This window comes from Brachypodium distachyon, chromosome 5, assembly GCF_000005505.3.
Source record: "Brachypodium distachyon strain Bd21 chromosome 5, Brachypodium_distachyon_v3.0, whole genome shotgun sequence".
NCBI classification, from domain to species: Eukaryota; Viridiplantae; Streptophyta; class Magnoliopsida; order Poales; family Poaceae; genus Brachypodium; species Brachypodium distachyon.
The window spans coordinates 266,661-287,067 of NC_016135.3; the positions used below are offsets into that span (position 1 = coordinate 266,661).

General features: G+C 43.9%; 1 long non-coding RNA gene across 1 annotated transcript; it reads left to right on the plus strand.

Annotated features, from left to right (window-relative positions):
- Positions 1-10,393: 10,393 nt before the first annotated feature.
- Positions 10,394-12,143, plus strand: LOC112269220. Its single transcript, XR_002960727.1, has 2 exons — positions 10,394-11,306; positions 11,798-12,143. It is a non-coding gene; the product is annotated as an uncharacterized LOC112269220 (long non-coding RNA).
- Positions 12,144-20,407: the final 8,264 nt, after the last annotated feature.

Consider the following 20,407-nt stretch of genomic DNA (forward strand, 5'->3'; position numbering starts at 1 on the left):
CAGGCGGGGCCTGCAGAACAGTGAAGACAGGACAAGACGGCGGGCGCAGTGCATTTAATGCACCGACAGGAGTCTTATTAGCAGGCCTAGGCGTGCTGAGCAAGGCTAGGTCGACTACTCTACGAAGCATTTTTTCTACCGTGTACAGTGGATCGGTCGCTGCCTGGCATCCAACGTGGATCAGCGGGAGTATTTTTCATGTGGCTGTGACACGCGTCTAGGAAACGTGTCATGCTGCATGCACTGGCACCTGTGGTATCCCCTTGTCTATAAAAGGAGGACCGATGCCACCGGTCAAAGGGTTCCGATCCGTCTTAGTTTGAGCCCTAGTTAGAGCCATTGCCGAGTAGCTCCCCGGGAACTCTCGGGACACTTTGTAAGCCACATACGTAATCTTGAATACAACAAAAAGCAGGACGTAGGGTGTTACACCTCCGGGTGGCCCGAACCTGGGTAAATTCATGTGTCTACACTTCGTGTCTATCGTCACGCCGGCGATCGCCGAAGCGATCGCCTCGCCCTCCACCGAACCAAAAAGGGGGGTGCTCGGCATCTCTGGTGCCGGAGACCCGTGCTCCAACAGGGTATAACCCCAATGAGAAGAGCAACAACAAGAAGAAGGCCAAGGCTCCTCCCCACACTAATGTTTATTTTGTGAAGGAAGGGGAGGCGGCCAAGGAGAAGCCAAAGAACAAGAAGGGTGGCAAGGCTACTTATGATAATAGTGCTGGGGATTTCAATCCCTCATATGTTCTTTGTTGTACTAATGATGGGCGTGTGTATGCCAAATTTGTTGGTTCTCCTTATGAGTATGTTCATTGGTCTATTTCGGTTCCTAAGACCCTTGTTGCTAACGCTAAAGGACCCATTCAAAGATGGGTACCTAAAACCAAGGATTAAACTTGTAGGAGGTTGCTTCCGGTGGATCTTCATGGATAGTGGATAGTGGATGCATTAATCATATGACCGGGAGCAAAGAATTGCTGGTGGACGCCAAAATGAGTACATCAAGGTCCAAGCAATTTACATTTGGAGATTCTTCACAATCAACGGTATTGGAACTAGGCAAGGTTGTCATCTCTCCGAATACATCCATTGAGAATGTCATGCTTGTTGAGTCCCTTTCATACAATTTACTTTCGGTACTTCAACTTGCACATATGGGTTTTTATTTCTTCTTTGGCACAACTAGTGTAACACTTTTGTGGAGCAAGACTCTTAAAGTAGCCTTTGTTGGATATGTGGAAAATGGTCTCTATGTGGTAGATTTTGGTATGAAACCCACTAGAGAAGAAACATGTCTAATGGTTAAAGTTGATGTGGGTTGGCTATGGCGTCGCCGTCTAGCCCATGTCAATATGAGATCTTTGCAAAGTCTCCTCAAAGATGAGCATGTGCTAGGACTAACCAATGTTTCATTTAATAAAGAATGTGTGTGTAGTGCTTGTATTGAAGTGAAGTTACATGAGAGGGCACATCACCACAAGACTATTATCACTTCTACAAGGCCTTTGGAGCTCCTTCATTTGGATCTTTTCGGTCCTCCTACATATGATAGTCTTGGTAGTAAGAAATATTGTTTGGTTATTGTTGATGACTATTCTAGGTACACTTGGGTATTATTTCTTCAAGCACAAGAGTGAGACCCAACAAACCGTCATCGACTTTGCCAATGAAGCCCAACGCCAATACAATGCAAAGATTATGGCTATAAGGAGTGATAATGGCTCCGCGTTCAAGAATTACACCTTGATTGAGTTTTTGAGTGATGAGGGTATCAAAAGACAATATTCCGCTGCGTATACCCCTCAACAAAATGGTGTAGCAGAGAGGAAGAATAGAACTCTCATGGATGCCGCAAGGACAATGTTGGCGGAGTTTAAGTCTCCATACAACTTTTGGGCCGAAGCAATCAACACCGCATGCCATGCTACTAATCACCTCTATCTCCGCAAGATATTGAACAAGACACCTTATGAAATTCTCACGGGACGCAAGCCCAACCTCAAGTACTTTCGGGTATTCGGTTGTAAGTGTTTCATGCTTAAGAAATTGTTCGTTTATCTAAATTTGAGCCTAAAACTTATGAGGGCATATTTGTTGGTTATGCATCAAACTCCCACACTTATAGAGTGTACAACAAATCCACCGGATGTGTTGAAGAATCTTGTAACGTGGAGTTTGATGAGAATAATGGCTCCCATGTGGGGCAAGTTGATGTTGTGGATGTAGATGATGAAATTCCTCCCCAAGCCATATGAAGAATGGGCATAGGTCAAATTATGCCCGTTGAGGATCCCCGTATGGAAGAAGGAGAAGGACAATGCTCTACACAAGTGGAGCCCTCATCTTCACAAGATCCATAAGCTAGCCAAGAACAATAACAAGTCCCTCATGTGGATGAACAAGTTGATCAAGGGCAAGATCAAGCAAATGTTGATGTTGGTAATTCTTCAACAAATGATGTCCAAGATCAACATCTTCAAGTTGTTCAAGCTTCCACTGAGCCTCAAGATTTATCTCAAGAAGCTATGGAACGTCGGGCCATGAAGATTGCCTCACGACTTCAACGTCAAGAACATACCTTGGACAATGTCCTATGAAGTGTGAGAAAAGGAGTAACTACTCGTAGACAATTAGCAAATTTTTGTGAACATCATGTTTTTGTCTCTTGTGTTGAGCCCCAAAAGGTACAAGAAGCACTCGAGGATCCGGATTGGCTTAATGCCATGCATGAAGAGTTGAATAACTTTGAGCGCAATAGAGTATAGTCATTGGTGGAAAGACCAAAAGATTGCAAGAACGTCATTGGCACCAAATGGATATTCAAGAATAAGCAAGATGCACTTGGACAAGTGACAAGGAACAAGGCAAAATTGGTGGCTCAAGGTTTCTCCCAAGTCGAGGGTATTGACTATGGTGAAACTTTCTCTCCCGTTACTCACCTTGAATCTATTCGTATCTTGCTTGCATATGCATCGCATCATAACATTACTTTGCAACAAATGGATGTGAAAAGTGCATTTCTAAATGGTCCACTAAATGAGTTGGTATATGTAAAACAACCACCGGGGTTTGAGGACCCTCAATTTCCTAACCACGTGTACAAACTTGATAAAGCCCTTTATGGTCTCAAACAAGCACCTCGAGCTTGGTATGAGCACCTAAAGGAGCTACTAGTGGATCGTGGCTTTGAAATTGGGGTGATTGACCCCACTCTTTTTACTAAGATGGTTGGTGGTGATTTGTTTATATGCCAACTATATGTTGATGACATCATATTTGGTTCTACTAATGGTGTGTTCATTGATCAATTTGCTAAGCTAATGACCGAAAAGTTTGAGATGTCTATGATGGGTAAATTGAAGTTCTTCCTTGGATTTGAAATCAAGCAATTGAGACAAGGAATCTTTATTAATCAAGCCAAATGCATCCAAGACATGCTAAAGAGATTCAAAATGCATGATGCCAAGAGTGCCAAGACCCCAATGCCTACATCATGCTCTCTTGATCTCGATCCCAATGGTAAAGATGTGGATCAAAAGGTATATCGTTCTATGATTGGTTCTTTGCTTTACCTTTTTGCATCTAGACCGGATATTATGTTGAGTGTGGTTATTTGTGCAAGATATCAATCCGCACCAAAAGAATGCCACTTAGTGGCGGTCAAAAGAATCTTTAGATATTTGATTCATACCCCAAACTTTGGCTTACGGTATCCTAAAGGATCAAGTTTCAAGCTCAAGGGATATTCGGATTCGGATTGGGCGGGAGATAAAGTGGATAGGAAGTCAACTTCCGGGACGTGCCAATTTCTTGGTAGGTTTTTGGTGAGTTGGTCTTCTAAGAAGCAAAATTGTGTGTCTCTCTCCACGACGGAAGCCGAGTATATAGCCGCCGCAAGTTGTTGTGCATAATTATTATGGATGAGGCAAACATTGTTGAACTATGGAATCACTTGTGAAAGTGTGCCTCTTTTATGTGACAACGAGAGTGCAATCAACATAACCCACAACCCCGTGCAACCCACAACCTCTTTTATTGAGATTCGTCATCATTTCATTTGAGAGCATGTGGCCCGTGGTGATATTGATCTCTCTTATGTTGCCACCGGTAAGCAACTAGTGGATATTTTCACGAAGCCACTTGATGAAGCAAGATTTAGGGACTTAAGGCATGAGCTAAATATCCTAGATTCTAGTGTTGTGGCTTGATGAACTTGCACCCGTACCCACGGTTAACATTTGTCTAGTTTGGTTGTGCGCATGGATGTAGGGGGAGCATAGCTCAATTCATGGGAAATGCTACTCTTATTATGCTAACATTAATTTTATACATTGAGCTTCAATGTGAGTTTTGAGTCTTGAGCCCAAGAACTATATTCGCGGTGTCAAGCTCATGCATACTCAAATATGGTGGCCTAGGCCACCACCCTCATTTTTGTGAGGTTGGTTCTTTTCATTCATTGCAAATCTTTATATAGTCAAATATGAAACATTATGTATCTATGGAAATGCACTCATATTTGGTATTTTGAATTTGCTTCTTGCAAATTGAGTGTATAATGCCATAATATAATTCCAACTTTGTGTGATCTAACCCAAGCCATCTTATCTAAAAACAATCTATTATATATGCTCAAAAGTTCAAACACTTCCGGCTTCCAGCTTTTGGGCGGAACTTCCGGTCAGCCGGATGTTCCGCGTGTCCGCTGGAACTTCCAGTCGGGGAGTTTTCTGTTAAGTAAAGGGGGCCGACCGGGTGGGGGGTTTTCCCCTCCACTCCAGCCCGACCCCATCCATCTCTCTTGTTCTCCTCAAACCCTAGCACCAAGGACGCCCCTTTTTCCTTGGATTCAATCGGAACATCCGGTTCCTTTCTTCAGATCTGCAACAAGAACGCAATTCTCTTCGATCTCCACCATGGTGAAATCAAGTAATTCCTCTTTTCTCTCCTTCTAGGGTTTGTTTGAATCCTTGGATGAATGTGAGAAATTAGAGCAAATTTCTTGGTGGAATTCCATTGCTGTGTAGAATGCAAGGACTAGGCTAGTTGGATTTGAGTTTGTATGGCTAGATTGTTGAGGGATTGAAAGTTAGGGTTCGTCCCGTTTCTGCGGGACCCCGGAAGTGCCGGTCGCGACCGGAACATCCGGTCGGGCGGAACTTCCGGTTCCTGAACAATCTTTCTGTACAGCCTCGGCTCCAATTGATCGATTCTTTGTGTCTACAATCCTGAGCGCTTACCTATTTTCCCTCGTATCTTTTTCTGTTTCACAGTTTCACAGGGGCTACTAGTTCTCGTCAAGACAAAGGCAAGGATCCGATCATCCCTCCCTCTCCCAAGAATTTCTCAACTAAGAAGAGGGAAGAGATTGTGATGAAAGAGCGAGAGCGTGAGCAGCTGGACCTCACCAAGCCCAAGTCCTCTCGCTGAAAGTCCACTTCCAAAGCACAACCCAGATTTCCTATTAAGCATTGGCCTGAGCATGTCTTTTCGGCGGAGAGGTTCACTAATCCTTATATGAAGGACCCGGATTCAGATCTCAAGGATAACAATCATCTTTTCCATACCAACTTTCAGATTTGTATCTTTGAAGAGATCTATTGCCTCCCAAGACCAAATGTGTTTCTCAATGCTCTATCAATGTTGAAGCTATGCAAGCCGAAAAGAAGTATTTTGGGGAAGCACTGTCTATTTGTGAGAAGCTCAACTTGTTTCTTATCATGACCTTCAACCAACCTTATGATGAATACCTTGTGGCTTAGTTTTGTGCCACGGTTTTCCAAGAAGATCTTGATGAGCAGAACATTCGTAGAGTTTCATGGATGTCAAGGAGCCACTTTTGCACTGCCACATGGGCTGAGTTTGCAGGCCTCCTTGGTTATGAGAATGCTTGACACTGCACCCCTTCTGGCTTTCGCTCTCATGACAATGATGCTGCTGGCAAGAAGGTGTTGAAGCCACTCTTCATGGAAGAAAGAGTTACGCTTGGAGGAACCAAGTTTCTGAAGCCCACTTATGACATCTTGCAACACATTTACAGAGAAACCATTGCATGCAAGACGGGTAACTTTGATGAGATTCATGGTTTGGGTGTCAATCTCATGTTGGAAACCCATAGGAGGAAGAATGGAGATACACCGTTGGATGTGATGGATTATTTGTAGCATGAACTTCATTTGGTGATTCTCCACAAGAGAGTGCTTCCCTATGCTCCGTACATCATGAAGCTCATTCTTGCCAAGGCACCTCTTATGCACAATGTGGTGTTTGTGGATCATCCCTCCAAACAGCTGAAGAAGAAGAGACACCTTCCACCGCCTCCTAATAACTTTCAAGCCCCGGTTGAAGTTGAGGAGGATGAGGATGTTCCTTCAGATTTGGGTTTGGCATCCTCCTCTGTCACTCGTGGTTCTAGCAAGCAAGGTGGATGGAAGGGCATGCTAAGGAAGATATTTTGCATGCAACAATTAAATGAGAGGAAGATTGTAACATCCTGATTTTTTTTCAATTTGGATGTTATCATTCTTTTCGTGTCACCTGCATATCATTTTGGTCTTATTTGAAATTTTGATGCCAATTAACTATTTTCCAACGCTTGGTGATTATTGAGATTGGGGATAACATGACTTTCCCAAATATTAAAGTTGGAAATATTTATTTTGGCTTACTCAGGCTTATTTTGTGTTAGAAATGAAATTCTGGTTTTATTTGGAGTTCATGAGGTATATTTAAAGACCATATTTGAATTCCTATGATTTATGTAATTAGGAAAAGGGTTAAAATACATAAACCCACGTCTGGGCCGAAGCCCATTTTGATCCTAGCTGCAGCCCAGCCTGTCTTATCTCTATTTTTTTTCTCTTTCTTTCTTTTTCTTTTTCCTATGGGCCGCACTCCTCCTGGCCCATTCCCTGCCGAACAGCCCAGCCAGAGGCTTCGTCTTCCTCTCGCACGTACAGAACACGAACAGAGGGAGATGAACGCCACTGCCGCCGGCGATTTCCCTTGCGATTCCAATCGACTTGTTGGTCTAAATCCCAAACTGAAGCCTCCTAATTAATTCCCACTCAGTTCTGAATCAATTCCGCCCATCATTGATCCGTTTCGTCTCCGCCATCACTCCGACGCCATTAATGGCCGAGCTCGCCTCAGCCTTGCCCGGGCCCTCCCTTGACGTATAAATAGGACCCCTCGACCCCCTCCAGCCATGCACCACTTCCCCCCTCCCGTCCCCGTGCGGATTCGAGTTGGGAGCTCGAATTCGAGCTCTGCCGCCCGTACGACGACCGGAATACGACGACGACGACGAACCGCCGCTGCCACCGTTGAAGAGATCGACGCCGCCCGTAGGAAGATCACCGGAAGTCTCTACATTCGTCAACCACTCCATCGACTACTTCCTCGACGTTTCACATTCATCCCCGGCGAACTCCATCATCTCCAGGAGCTTTTGGTGGTACAGACTCGGTTCCTAAACAGCAGAGAAATTCTTCATTGTGTATCTCACTTTAGGTGCGGTCTCTAGTTCAACCATAGAACCTATCGAACCATGGTTTCCCATTCTGCGTAGAGCACATCTAGAACTATCTTTTGGCTGTTGTGGTAAACCTTAGAAAGTTCATCTTCACTATTGGATCGACGTCAGAAAGTTGAATCTTTTGCAATCCTGTTAAAACATAGGGGACTTGTTCTGTTCATAGTTTTTCTCTCACCACACCATTTCAGATTAATCCAACGCCTTTGCATAGATGTAGTTACCCTCCAGGTTTCATCTTATTAGGTCTCTATCGATTAGATCCTTATTCGTTTGTAGTCACCTACTGTGCACTGTCTTAGAGAAGCCTTACTTCAGAAGTTCATTAGTTCAGTCCGTAGTTCCGTTTAATATGAATCTTGCTGTAGATCCTAGTGAGTTGAATATTTCTGTAATTCAAAGTATAGGTAACACACACGACACATTAGGATGCTTCTTGCACATAATCTAGTTTGCTAGTGCGTTGTCGATTAAAACTAGTATTCCCAGGACGCTGTTATTGATTAGCTGTTTTCCCGAGTCTGTAGCTTTTGTTTCGCAGAACCAAAGTGGACGAATCTTTCTGTTCTGTGAAGTTTGGATTACCATCTAAACATTAGTACACTTCCCACATGTTATATGCTACGTTGTCATTAGTGCAATCTCAATTAGAAACTCTATCTGTTACAGCACACAGCCTGTCAAATCTTTCTGTTTCAAACTCCATTCTGTCCAAATCATCACTCCAGCTTCTAGATCCTTACCTAGGACTTAACTAACAGTAATTATGTACTGTTTAGGAAGAATTTTTATTATTGTTCTTTTGGTTGCCATTGGGTCTTCATTTGGAGTTGTTGGAGTTTTGTTCGAACTGTTGTTTATTATATTCGTTCTTGGCGCTAGATTATCCGGAGTGCGATTGTGAGGAGTGGCAGGCGACGTCTGACCACTTCGACTACTCGGGATCAGGCAAGTTACACTTTTGAACATGTAGACACCTATATTTTTGCTTATGCTATTTTGATTTACCATGTGCAGAGATGCATGTGTAGGATTATTTACTTATGAAGTATGTTTAAAATGCGTTTGCAACTTGTTTAGTTATAGTCGTAGTAGAGTGCTTATAGGTCTATTGTCATGCCACCAATTACCCTAGGTTGTAATCTATGTTATTTGCAAATGCTCGCTATATTATTGTATCGGGAGGGTACAAAACTATCTTCAAAAGTATTAAGAGCTCGGCAAGAGCGAGTATGTTTTTGAAAAATGTTTTCGAAATAAAACAAAAAATGTTTTTAACTGTACGGAGTGGTATGTTTCTGACCATATGTGGTTGTCTACAAGAGATGTAACCCCATAATGGGTGCAGACTCAGGAATTTTGTGGGGACCGACGTCCAGTGCCAGAAAGTTCAAGTCTTTTCCATGCACCCAAAAGCTTATCGTACAACCACTTGCTATTATGGGCTATGGCTTAGTTGAGTAGCTAGCGGGAAACCCTTGCTTTGGTACCGTCATCCGGAAAGGGGCCAATGTGTCCATAGGGGGCGGGCGGTGCGAGGTTTAAGTATAGGGGGCCACTAGTGAAAGACTTCGTCACAATTTTTACCTGTTGCGCACGCTTGTCGTCAGGCAACACCTTCGACTGATTGTGTCAAGTGAGGAAAGTGTACAAACCTCTAGAGAGTGTTAACCTAATCGATTAGCCATGCCCCTGGTTACGGGCGAATTTTGAGCTACTAAGTCTGGATAAGAGGAGATCTTCTAGTTTTGTTTTCAAAAACCCAAAAACTGTTTTGACCCGATGGAGCCGCATCCACAGAATGGGTCTCGGGAAGAAAGGGATGCTATGTGAGTGTCAGCGGCATGACCCAAAGTGCATAGCTAGGTCAGTGGAGCAGTATCCACAGATGACCATACTTACATTTCCAAAACTATATTTTAGAAAATTGTAGAGGTAGAGTTTTCAAAGGAAAATGTATTATGAATAATTCAAAAATCCAAACATGCTGTCTTTGCAAAAGGAACCATAAAAGCCTAACTAGGAACTACCCTTAAGCATATATTTGCATTTCTCCTAACATCACAGGTGTAACTTACAAGTACATTCAATGTACTGACCTGCACGTATCATGTGCAGAGAATGACGCTTGATGAGGGATCATACTACGCAGGGTCGCGAGTCTACACACAATAAGCCTGTGGCATTGGTGGACTCTATTTTATTTGCTATTTCGATCTTCCGCTTGTAATAAGTTAATACTCTGGATTCTGTTTGTTGCAAACGATGTAATAAAGATGTGAGTTGTGATATTCATCTTGGAACTGTGTGTACTAGCTATTGATCCAGGGACTAGTACAGAATACACAGAGATTCGGACCCCTATGATTCTGGGTCACCACAAAGATGTACAAGGTTGAGCAAGATAATCATCGCATTCTTCGTCATCAAGAGCGCATTGTAACAGCCCGAGACCAACCCTTTTCCTTTTAAACCCTTTTGGACTGTTTTGTAATTAAATTGTTGTCATCATCTTGTCATGCTCATGTCATCATCGATATATTGCCATGTCATTAGCATCATGTCACATGAAACCATATTCATTTGCATAAATCTGTTGTTTCATGTGCTTGCCTTTTTCGTGTGTTTGCTAAAGCCTAAAATATTTTTTGTAGAAGATCTAATTTGGTTTGACAAAATAAATCCGGATTTAATTAGACCTCGCTCTCGTCTCTTATTTTTATTGTGAAAACTAATCTTGCAAAATCTGTATTTTGGTTTGAGACTTTTGTTGGGTGTAAAGCGAGCCCATTAAGCTAAACCCTAACCCTACCTTTTTAATCCCCTCTCCCTTTTCTTTTTCTTTTCTTTCTCCCCTTTTTCCTCCAAGCCGCCGCTGCCAGCATCTCTTCTTCTTCCTCTTTTCTTCTTCCTCCCGAAGCCAGCTTCCCTGGCTCGATCTCCCCGCTGCCTCCTCCCATGGCCGGTCGCCCTTGCTCCCCGCGCCTCTCCGCCTCGCCGCGCGCCCTCCTCTCCCCGCACCCTCTCTCTCCCGGCTGCTGCTCGTGCTGCGAGCCCCACACGCGCCACCACCTGCCGCTCGCCCGAGCTCCCGCTTCCCGTCGCCCGCTGCCGTTGCCTCCAATGGCGCCTCCCCTTCCACCGAGCGCCGCCTGCCTTGCTCCCTGCTCCGCCTCCACGCTCGCCGCCCGTCCAGCCGTCTTGCCCGCGCCTCTCCACCCCGCCGGCGACCACCTGCCCGCGCGCGCCATGCCGCCTCTCCCCGTCATCCGCAACCACCTCGCCGGCCGCTCCGCCTCCCTCTTCCGAGCGCCTCCATCTCCCCTGCGCTGCCCTCGCCTGCTGCTCGCCGTCGGGTGCCACCAACCGCAGGCCCGAAGCAGCTCCTTCCTCCTTGGCCCATCTTCTCCAGCCCGCAGGCCCAAGACAAGCAGGCCCGTGCCCTCTTTCCCTTGTTGTTTTTCTTTCTTTTTCCTGAAATTGCTGCCTGACGTTTGGGCCCTGCTGATCATCGCCTCCGTTTCCTTGCTGTGTGCTGCTGTTCGCTTGTCATCGCTCCGTGTCGAGTCGTCTCGCTGCTGCGTCCACGTGTTGCTGCTGCCGCACTTCGTCGAATCGCCTAGAACCCCGGAGACGGAGCCATGAACAACTACGACCACGACAGATGAATGACTACATCGTCTACTCGACTACGACGACTACGTGTACGACTACCTCGATATACATCGACTACTTCCTCTACATCGCGACGCCGCACGTGTCCAAGGTATAACGAGCGACCGTCCCGTGAACCGACCATTCTTCGGCGTAGACCCGTAGGTTGCGATCGATGACATCCATGTGTTGTATGAGATGCCCGTGATTGTATCGATAGTATCGATAGTTGCAGGTACCTTGTTGTCGTTGGTATGTGCAGTCCCGACCTAGTCGGATCTTTGTGTTGTTTTTGTTTTAAAGCATGCATCGCATCTATCCATGTCATTCTCATGCATGATAATACAATTATAATATTGTTGTGCATAGTTAATCCATTGAACTCTATTCCTTGCATATGGAGTTGTATAAATGCTATGTGTAGAGTATTCGGACTCCATTTAACTTGGTAGTGTTATATCAGATTTACTTTTGGAGTCCTTAATATGTCATGCATCATCCCTATGTCACGCATCATTCTTTGATTGCGCATATTAATTACCATGTGTATCGTGTATGCTTATACTTTCCTTTTATGTGGTGTATTTGCTTCTTCCTCGCTAGTCTTCGGTTCCGACGACGACTACGCTTGTTCTTCTTCCAGTATTCTTGCTCAATTCCGAGCAATTGAGTACTCCAGGCAAGCAGCCCTTCCTTGACCATGTTGTTTATACCCAATGCCTCTCTCTCATTCTTGCACTAAGTTACGTTCTCAGTCTTGTCACGATGCCTCTAGGATTGCATAGCTTTTTAGCCAGCTCTACTCAAATGTCTTTGTCTTGTTACTTGTCCTATTACCATGTCACATGTCCCCCTCGACTTAGTACTTGATCCTCAGCTCTTCCAGGGGCCACATAGTTCGGGCGTTCCATTGGCATATCGCATGTACACTGGTGTTGTGTTGGAGACTTGTTGGTGACTTTGCATTCATATAGGATTGCAGCACTAGTCTGGAGTGGTCATCCTGCGGGCTCTGAACCGCTACCAGCTGTCCTCGCAACTCTTGAGTCCGTACGACGCTTCGGCCGGGCTCTCGTTTCGGATAGACTTAGTTGGGTGGTCCACCTGGACTAGTTGTGAAACTTGGAAACGTCGTGTCGCTCAATCCAGCCAGCGCACATTTGAGTGTGAGCACGCTTGGTATTCGTGGGTTGGTCGAACGTGTACGGGTAAATTGGTGCACCCTGCAGGGATAAATCTTTCGAAAAGTCGTGTCCGCGGTTATGGACGACTTGGTTGGTCATTACTTGATCATAGAGAACTTAATCAGTTTAATCAACTGAATCTCATAAACTTGAGTAGTAATTAGCCTTAATCATAGATATGCTTAAAACAGCTTAAGTGTGAGTGTCCTTTGGATTGTTTCCTCACAGGGTGTTGAGGGGGTGATATGAGGATTGTGTTGTTTGGTGTTTAGTAAATAGGTTAATCACCTTACACCTTGGTAGACGCTTCTCTTCCTCTCATTAGACGTTGTTATTAGAGTGTCTCTCCAGATATTAATGCTGCCGCATAATCTCACCATATTTAACCATCCTTTCAGACTTGTTGCATATTTAGTTTAGTTCTCCCCATAAGTCTTGCGAGTACTTTGTACTCGGTTGCTTTGCAACGTTGTTTTCTTTAGAGGTTCCAGCAGAGCAGGTGAGCCGCTAGCTTCTTCGTGGAGCACGACGTTGGATTCGATGTTTAGCCAGGAGATCCAGATCAGGGTTCTGAGACTCGTGGCGGGTTTCCTTCCAGCTTCCAACCTCTTCAGGCCATGCTATATTCTTGTCCGTACTCGGGCATAATTCGACTTCCGCTGATGTAATGATGTAATGTTAGGACATGTGTCCTCTTTTTGTAATAATTGTTATTCTGCTCCTTGTATGAGGTTTGTAATTACTCTCTTCTGTAGAGTTTTAGTAATGATATTCATGTTGCAAAACTCTGCGATGAGCACATTAATGCATGTATGTATTGAAGTGTTTATCGTACATTAAGAACCTAAGACTTGAATTATGTAAAGATTAGCAATTTGGGGCTAAATTGCATAATTCCGGTCCCGGGGTCTTACAACTTGTTATCAAAGCTAAACTGACTCTAGGATTCCCTGGCTTCTTTTGGTCGAAGTTTAGTCTAGAAATCTATTTTGTTCCTCTAAACTATTTGAAAACGTGAAAATAGGCTCTATTTTTCTTCTTTCCCACCCACCCACCCTTCTTGTTTCCGGAAAAGTTCCCTCTCGCCTAAGTTTTGCAAACTAAGTATCTTGTGGGTTTTCCGTAGTACCTCAGGTGGTGTCTTTTCTCATCCCTTCTTTTGCTTCAAGACAGATGAAGACCTTCTACTTTCTCTTCTAGCTGGTGGTTCTATAGGTGTTATAGACCAAGATTTTCTTCTCTTTCGCTCGTCTCCTTCTTTTCTTATTGACTCCCTGACTTGCCTTCTTTTTAAATGGTTTCGTCTTCTTTTAATTGGCTTCGTCAGGTTGTCCGATTTGACTCGTTGCGAGAGCAACGCTGGTCTTTTGGCCATGCCGCGTAACGCAATGAGTACATCAATCTGTTCTTTCCTTTCTCTTTCTAGCATTCTATAGTTGTTATAGAACTTGCTTTTCTACCTTGGCTTTTGCCTTCCTTTTAACGACTTCGTGGATCGCCTTCTTCTAGGTTGGTTGTTTCACATGTTGTTCCTTTGTCCGTTAAGTCAAGATCTTCTGTCATCTCTGGCTATGTTTTGCGATGCCTTGGATTACATCGGATTTTGTTGGGAATCTTAGTACGTTGTGTACGAAGATTACCTTGATCTCAACCAGGAGATGTATTGTGTAGTGGTTTACATCTAAGACGATTAGCCGTCTGACGCAACACCACTTAATGTTTTTCATGGCATTGGATCATATCATTGAGATTATTGTCCAGCATGCCATCCACATCTTCCTTACCCTACTGCGTACGAAGTACCTCAGTATGGAGAAGTCACTTTTCAAATGCATTCCTAGCGGATACATTCGTGAAGGGGGACTTTACTTCAGATTGTGCAAAGAGGCTAAGGATCATCTGATCTATGTTGAGAGCATAGCTAAGTTTGCACATGATTGTGAAACCCTAGGTTTCAAGGACCAAAATTATATGGTCTAATCATCTTATTTCACAAAATTAATACAAAGTCCTCTATTACAAATTAATAATTCAAAAATTACAAACAAGCCCTTTTAATTTTACATTTCAGCCCTTGAATAGTTTCTTAGCACCTAAGAAACCCCTAGGTGGGCCCAGCTGCATGAATGCCATTTGTCTCATGCTGCTTGCCATTTGGCTTCCTTCCAACAAGCTGAGAAACACGTGTGAGCCATGCAACCAACTTGTCCAACACTTGTCCTCAACTTGCACAGTATTCTACACACTACAAATAGCAACTACTGTTTTTTTTACTGCGGCCTTTTCACCACTGCCTCATCGAGCCACCTCCACTCCACCTGCTGGCAATCCTTCCTGCTGCTTGCTATTGATTGCCTCACATGCTCCTGATTGTTTTGCTTGTACGATTATAGTAGAGTAAAATGCATGTTTAGGCAGTACTTTAACAAAGCTAATCCAGAACCCATGTGTATTCTCTGTGAATAGTATTGTCATTTTGCTAATAGGGAGTAGAACACATCTACCTACCAGTAATCACCATCTTCTTTGCTCACCCAAATCAGGCATCTATGCATCAGAATCAACACTACAACTTGTTTCCCTGATACACTAAAACTTGTTGTCAATGAGAGAGAGATGGACTTAGCTTTTCTTAGGATACTTAGCAGCAGGCCACGCGCTGGACCGCCGGTCCCAACACCGGCAAGCTGGGAAGGAGTAGGCGTGACCCCAGCCTAGCCGTCATCAGCAATGGCCGCGGCACCTGAGCCGTGCCGAGAAGCCATGGCAGTCATTGTCGTTGTAGTGGTGCGTGCTGCTAGAGAAATCGTAGGGAGAAGCGTCGTGGTCGCCGAAGAGGATGAAGTTGGCCGTGCCGGACCCGAGGGAGACGGCTGCGGCCATGGCATCCCAAAAGCTAGGGTTGCAGTTTCGGGATAGGTTGGTGGAGTTTTGTAGAAATTAATTTGGGGATCTAAAAGACGAGGAGTGAGAGAGGAGTCTACGGCTAGTCTCAGCTTGGCCGGACATGGCCGGAGCAAGGAGATCAAGGCGGCGGCGTGGTGCCGTTTGTGCTTGCTCGGGAGAGAAAGAGAAAAGGAGAGGCCGAGAGGGAGATAAGGGAGAGAGAGAACCGAGAGGGAGGAGGAGTACTAGTACTACTTCGTTGGGCTGCTCTCGAGGCTTAGACAAGAGATTAGCTTTGTCCTTGCTCTTTGCAGCACGTGGGAGCTAGCTAGCAGTAGCTTCGTTAAAAAAAAAGGTGAAAGAGTTAGCAATAGCACTAGTACACCACACTAGCACACCTCCGACGGACACGCTTGCATCTTTTATTTCATCTGTACGCTAGAGACTAGGTGAGATTAGCTTAGAAACTTTGTTAGCAATGCATGTTTATTTTGCTTGCTTTACTTTATTTTATTTTATTTTATTTATTACAATCAGTTTTAGGAGATTTTTAAGTATGTTTATGAATTAAATATTAGGAGTTGACTCCGGACAAGTAGGACACCCGGACGGTGTTTCCGAGTTGACCGGAACGCTACCAGGCAAGTCGCATCCTTTGAATATGTCTTCGAAAATGTTTTTATGAAATTTGTCGGATTTCAAAATTCTTGCATGTCACTCAAAAATAATTTTTATACATATTAAGAATATTTATGTGGATCAGGAAGATCCATTAGTTTGGTCAGTACTAGATTTGCCGGCCCGGACAGGGTTACGGCTAGAGTATATTCGGCAGGTAGGGAGCTCAGGTAGTAGAGCAACCCGGATAGGGTTGATGGAAAGTCATGGCTCTCCTACATAGGAATATCATATAAGGACAAACCAACTAGCGCTTACTTCAAAAGCGGCGCAAACCGTACTGACCATAGACCTGGAATGGGACAGGCTGATCCGAACCACGCCAAGTAGCTGCCTCTGCCTGGGTGAGAAGGTGACTGTATCCGGGTAGGTGCAGACACCCTAGGGCGGGACCTACCGGTCAGGGTTCTCGACCTGCGGGCCTACGTAAGGCAAGGCGGCAATGCAGAGGTAGTGTACGGGCTGGTTTTGGTTCAGGTTCCTTGGTCTAGTCGCGTGCAGATGATTAGTGCACCGACGAGGATTGACCAAGTGAAGCTATGGGCAAAGCAGTACACCTCTGATCAGAGTTAAATGTGATATCACTCTTAGCTTCCGGGTTTGGAAGTGCGTCGTGTGGGTTTTCCTCTAACACAGGATGTAAGATCCCACGTCGATCTGCCCCCAGTAGATTTTTTAAATAAAATATGGTTTTCAACAAAATACTAAAAGAAATAACTTATTTTCAGATATAATTATTTTTGGTCCGACAACTTGATGGTCGTCAAGGTTAACTCATGCATAATGATTTCCGGCGACTTGCGGAGTACGTATTTTCATACGTACTCAGCCTTGCTTCATATGTTGTTTTTAGAACCAATGATCATGGTGAGCCCCGACAAAGTAGAGGCCGGTACTTATGATGAGTCCGGTCCTTACTATGAATATGCTGAAGTGGAGTATGAGTATGAGGATGCCGTTGGCGAAGATGATGTTGCGTAGACCACCAGGAGGGTAGTTCAAGATGGCCTAATAATGTCTACATTAGAGGCACCTCTTGCCGTAGTGAGACTTGGAGACACTTTGAGTGTCCTTGTAATAAGACACCGTCCGCGAACGGTGAAGGTTTCTATTGTACATGCTACTGTTTTCCTCAAGTTGATCTTGGCGCAACTCTGTACGTGGCGATTCTTACGTTATGCTGACGTTGTCAGAGGTAACGGGGCGTCACAATGATGAAGGTTGGATCAAGCAGAATCTGCATTTCTAGCTTGGTCACACCCGTGAACGACAATGGAATGCTCTGTTTGATTGTCGTTTACTATAGCCGTCGGGTTTTTCTCTAAGGATGTGTTTTACCCTGAGAAACCCTAGTTCTCGTTTCCAACAAGTTGCTTGATGTTGGTGGTTTTATCTTTGAGTGTGGTTTTCTCACCATACTCACAGCTATAGCCATCATCTTTCGTGTTTCTATGGCAAGTAAACGCCTTACGGTGTTCATTTTTTTCATGAGACCACAGGCAATTCCAAATGTGTCCGTAACGCTTGATCCTCGTTACTGGGATTCATGTATCCATAGCAATTGTGTACTACTATCCCGTGCGATATGTGATGCATAATTGATGCTATGGATCAAGTTTATCTTTTGATGAACTAGGATCTTTCTTTTGGCTTGTGTCTACGACTTTGTATCAGTGGTACAACTTGGAACTAGACTATAACTTGGCATCTTTTGCAATATCACTAATGGTCGCTTTCCTTTCTTGTTTTTTCACTCATGCATTATGCAAAAGTGGGCAAACAAACCTCTCCAATCTCTAGAGCATTCTTCTGTGTATGAATGACATCTAGATTCTTTCCCAAGCTTCTTTTTGTTCTCACCCGGAGCCCAGATGAGGACTTCCAAAGCATAACCTCCGTTTGGAATCTGTTTTGCTTGACTTTCTGTTTCTCTTTTCCAACACTTGATTCTATACCGGTGTTTTGAATCTTTTCGGATGTTGTTCTTGAGGACTTGCTAGGCATTCCGTCTAACAAAGCAATCAAGTTTGTTCTCAAACTAGAACTAGGATTAACTCCAGTTTTCTAATCGGCCTTGTAAGATGTTTCCCAATAACTTGTTAAGCTCAAGAAAGAATTGGAAGACTTCGAACATAAATGCTACTTCCGACTTAGTTCTTATTCTTGGAATTATCCACTCTCTTTGTGCAAAAGGGTAATAAAAACCAAGTGCATGTGCATTGATTATCGTCCTCTTAATCAGCGTACAATTAAGAACAAGTATCCTCTCCCACGCATCAACGATCTTTTGATCAGCTGTCTGGTACGTGAGTCCTTTTCAAAACTTGATTTGAAAATGGGTTACCATAAACTCAAAATCCGAATGAGGACATTCCAAAGACTTCCTTTCACCACTCGTTTTCGTCTTTACGAGTACACATTCATGACATTTGGCCTCACCAATACTTCATCAACCTTCTACCGTCTCTTCAACTTTGTCTTTTTGGAATATCTCAACATTCTTGGTGGTCCTCTTCAACGGTGTTCTCGACAACTCCAATCCGAAGAAATCTTGCTGAAGATCTATTTCTTGTTCTATCCAATCTTTTTGCACCACCTCTCTACCTTTGTAAATTCCAATAGTTAAGTTGCTCGATTCACCTATTCATGTACAAAGCTGATAGTTTGGATGCGAGATGGATTGGCCCCCATATCGACCACTCTTATTATTCGCTCTTGTTATGTTGGATCGATGGATCAGTGTGTGGCTTACACTTTAGGTAAATTCCGGCTTCCTGAAGTTCTAACTTCTACAAGGTCGCCTTCCTTTCGCTATTATCTTCAAGAAGGATAAGTGTTTCCTTTGGACCTCACAGTGCGATGAGTTTCCATATCTTGAAAGATAAACTTCCTAACCCACAGTTTTCCTAGAATTGTAACCTAACTCTGATACTCTTCTCTAGTTCTACCTCTTTTAGACTCTTCAGCTCTTTTGGGATCTTTTGAGATGTTTCTCACTAAGGTCTAGGCGCCATTCTCTTCCAAGATCATAAATAAGTTGTGGCGTATGCGTCTCGCCAACTTCGTTTTCACGAACACACTACTATCCGACTCATGATCTTGAATTCTTGCACTTGTTTCTTTCTCTCAAAGTCTAGTGACATTACTTGCTCGGCAACCGTTGTGAAATCTTTTTCGAGAACCAAAGCCTCAAGTATGTTTTCACCACATGATCTTAATCTCAGACCGTGATGCTGAATTGAGAACATCGAAGACTTTGTTTTGACAATTTCACACTTCGGGCAAAGCTATTGTTATGGCTGACGCCTTAGTCGCAATTCTTTTTGCAACAACTTCATGTTTTAAGGTTTGTCAACCTGCTCTCCATGAGGAATTTGTGAAACTGAACCTTGAACTCATTCCACAAGGTTATCTTGCCGACTTGATTGTTATGTCAATGTTGGAAGACAAAATTCGGAATGCTCCATTTTTTGTTTCTCCTTGCCCATAAGCTCATTTACCGTTGGCAACTCCAAGTCCAAGAGTCTCACGATTGATGACAAAGGGACTGTGTTCTTTGAGGATGCATCGTTGTTCCTAATCATCAAGGTCTTCGAGAATTGTCTCAAAGAAGCTCATGACACTCCTCTCGCTTTTCACCAAGTTGCACTAAAATCAAGACATTAGTTTTGGTATATGCACCATGTGGTCAATCTTTTCTTCGTGTTACTTTGTTGTGAGGTGCACATCGTTCAGGTACCAAGAACAAGTTCGCTCCACGATACATTCACCTTTTGAAGTTTCTTCTTTGCTTCAACCTTCCTCCAACCTCTCTAAGGTGCACGTTGTGTTTCGCGTGTCCTATGCTCTGCTTCGCGTCTATATCTAGTCCTTGACCTTCTTATCCAGAGCGTTTGGTTCACATCCTTCGTGAAGCCGAATGTCTTTCTTTGACAAGACCGTCAGCCTCTTCAAGGACAAGCGTCGCAACGTGAAGATCATCGTTGGACCGAGTATTCCACATCCTTCCCTTCCTTCTTTTGGAATCTCGGGACGCGATTCCTTTGAGTGGGAGAGAGTTGTAACAGCCTGAGACCAACCATTTTCCTTTTAAGCCGTTTAGGACTGTTTTGTAATTTAATTATTGTCATCATCTTGTCATGCTCATGTCATCATCGATATATTGCCATGTCATTAGCATCATGTCACATGAAACCATATTCATTTGCATAAAGCTATTGTTTCATGTGCTTGCCTTTTTCGTGAGTTTGCTAAAGCCTAAAATTATTTTTGTAGAAGACCTAATTTGGTTTAACAAAATAAATCTGGGTTTAATTAGACCTCCCTCTTGTCTCTTATTTTTATTGTGAAAACTAATCTTGCAAAATCTGTATTTTGGTTTGCGGCTTTTGTTGGGCCTAAAGCCAGCCCATTAATCCAAACCCTAACCCTACCTTTTTAATCCCCTCTCCCTTTTCTTTTTCTT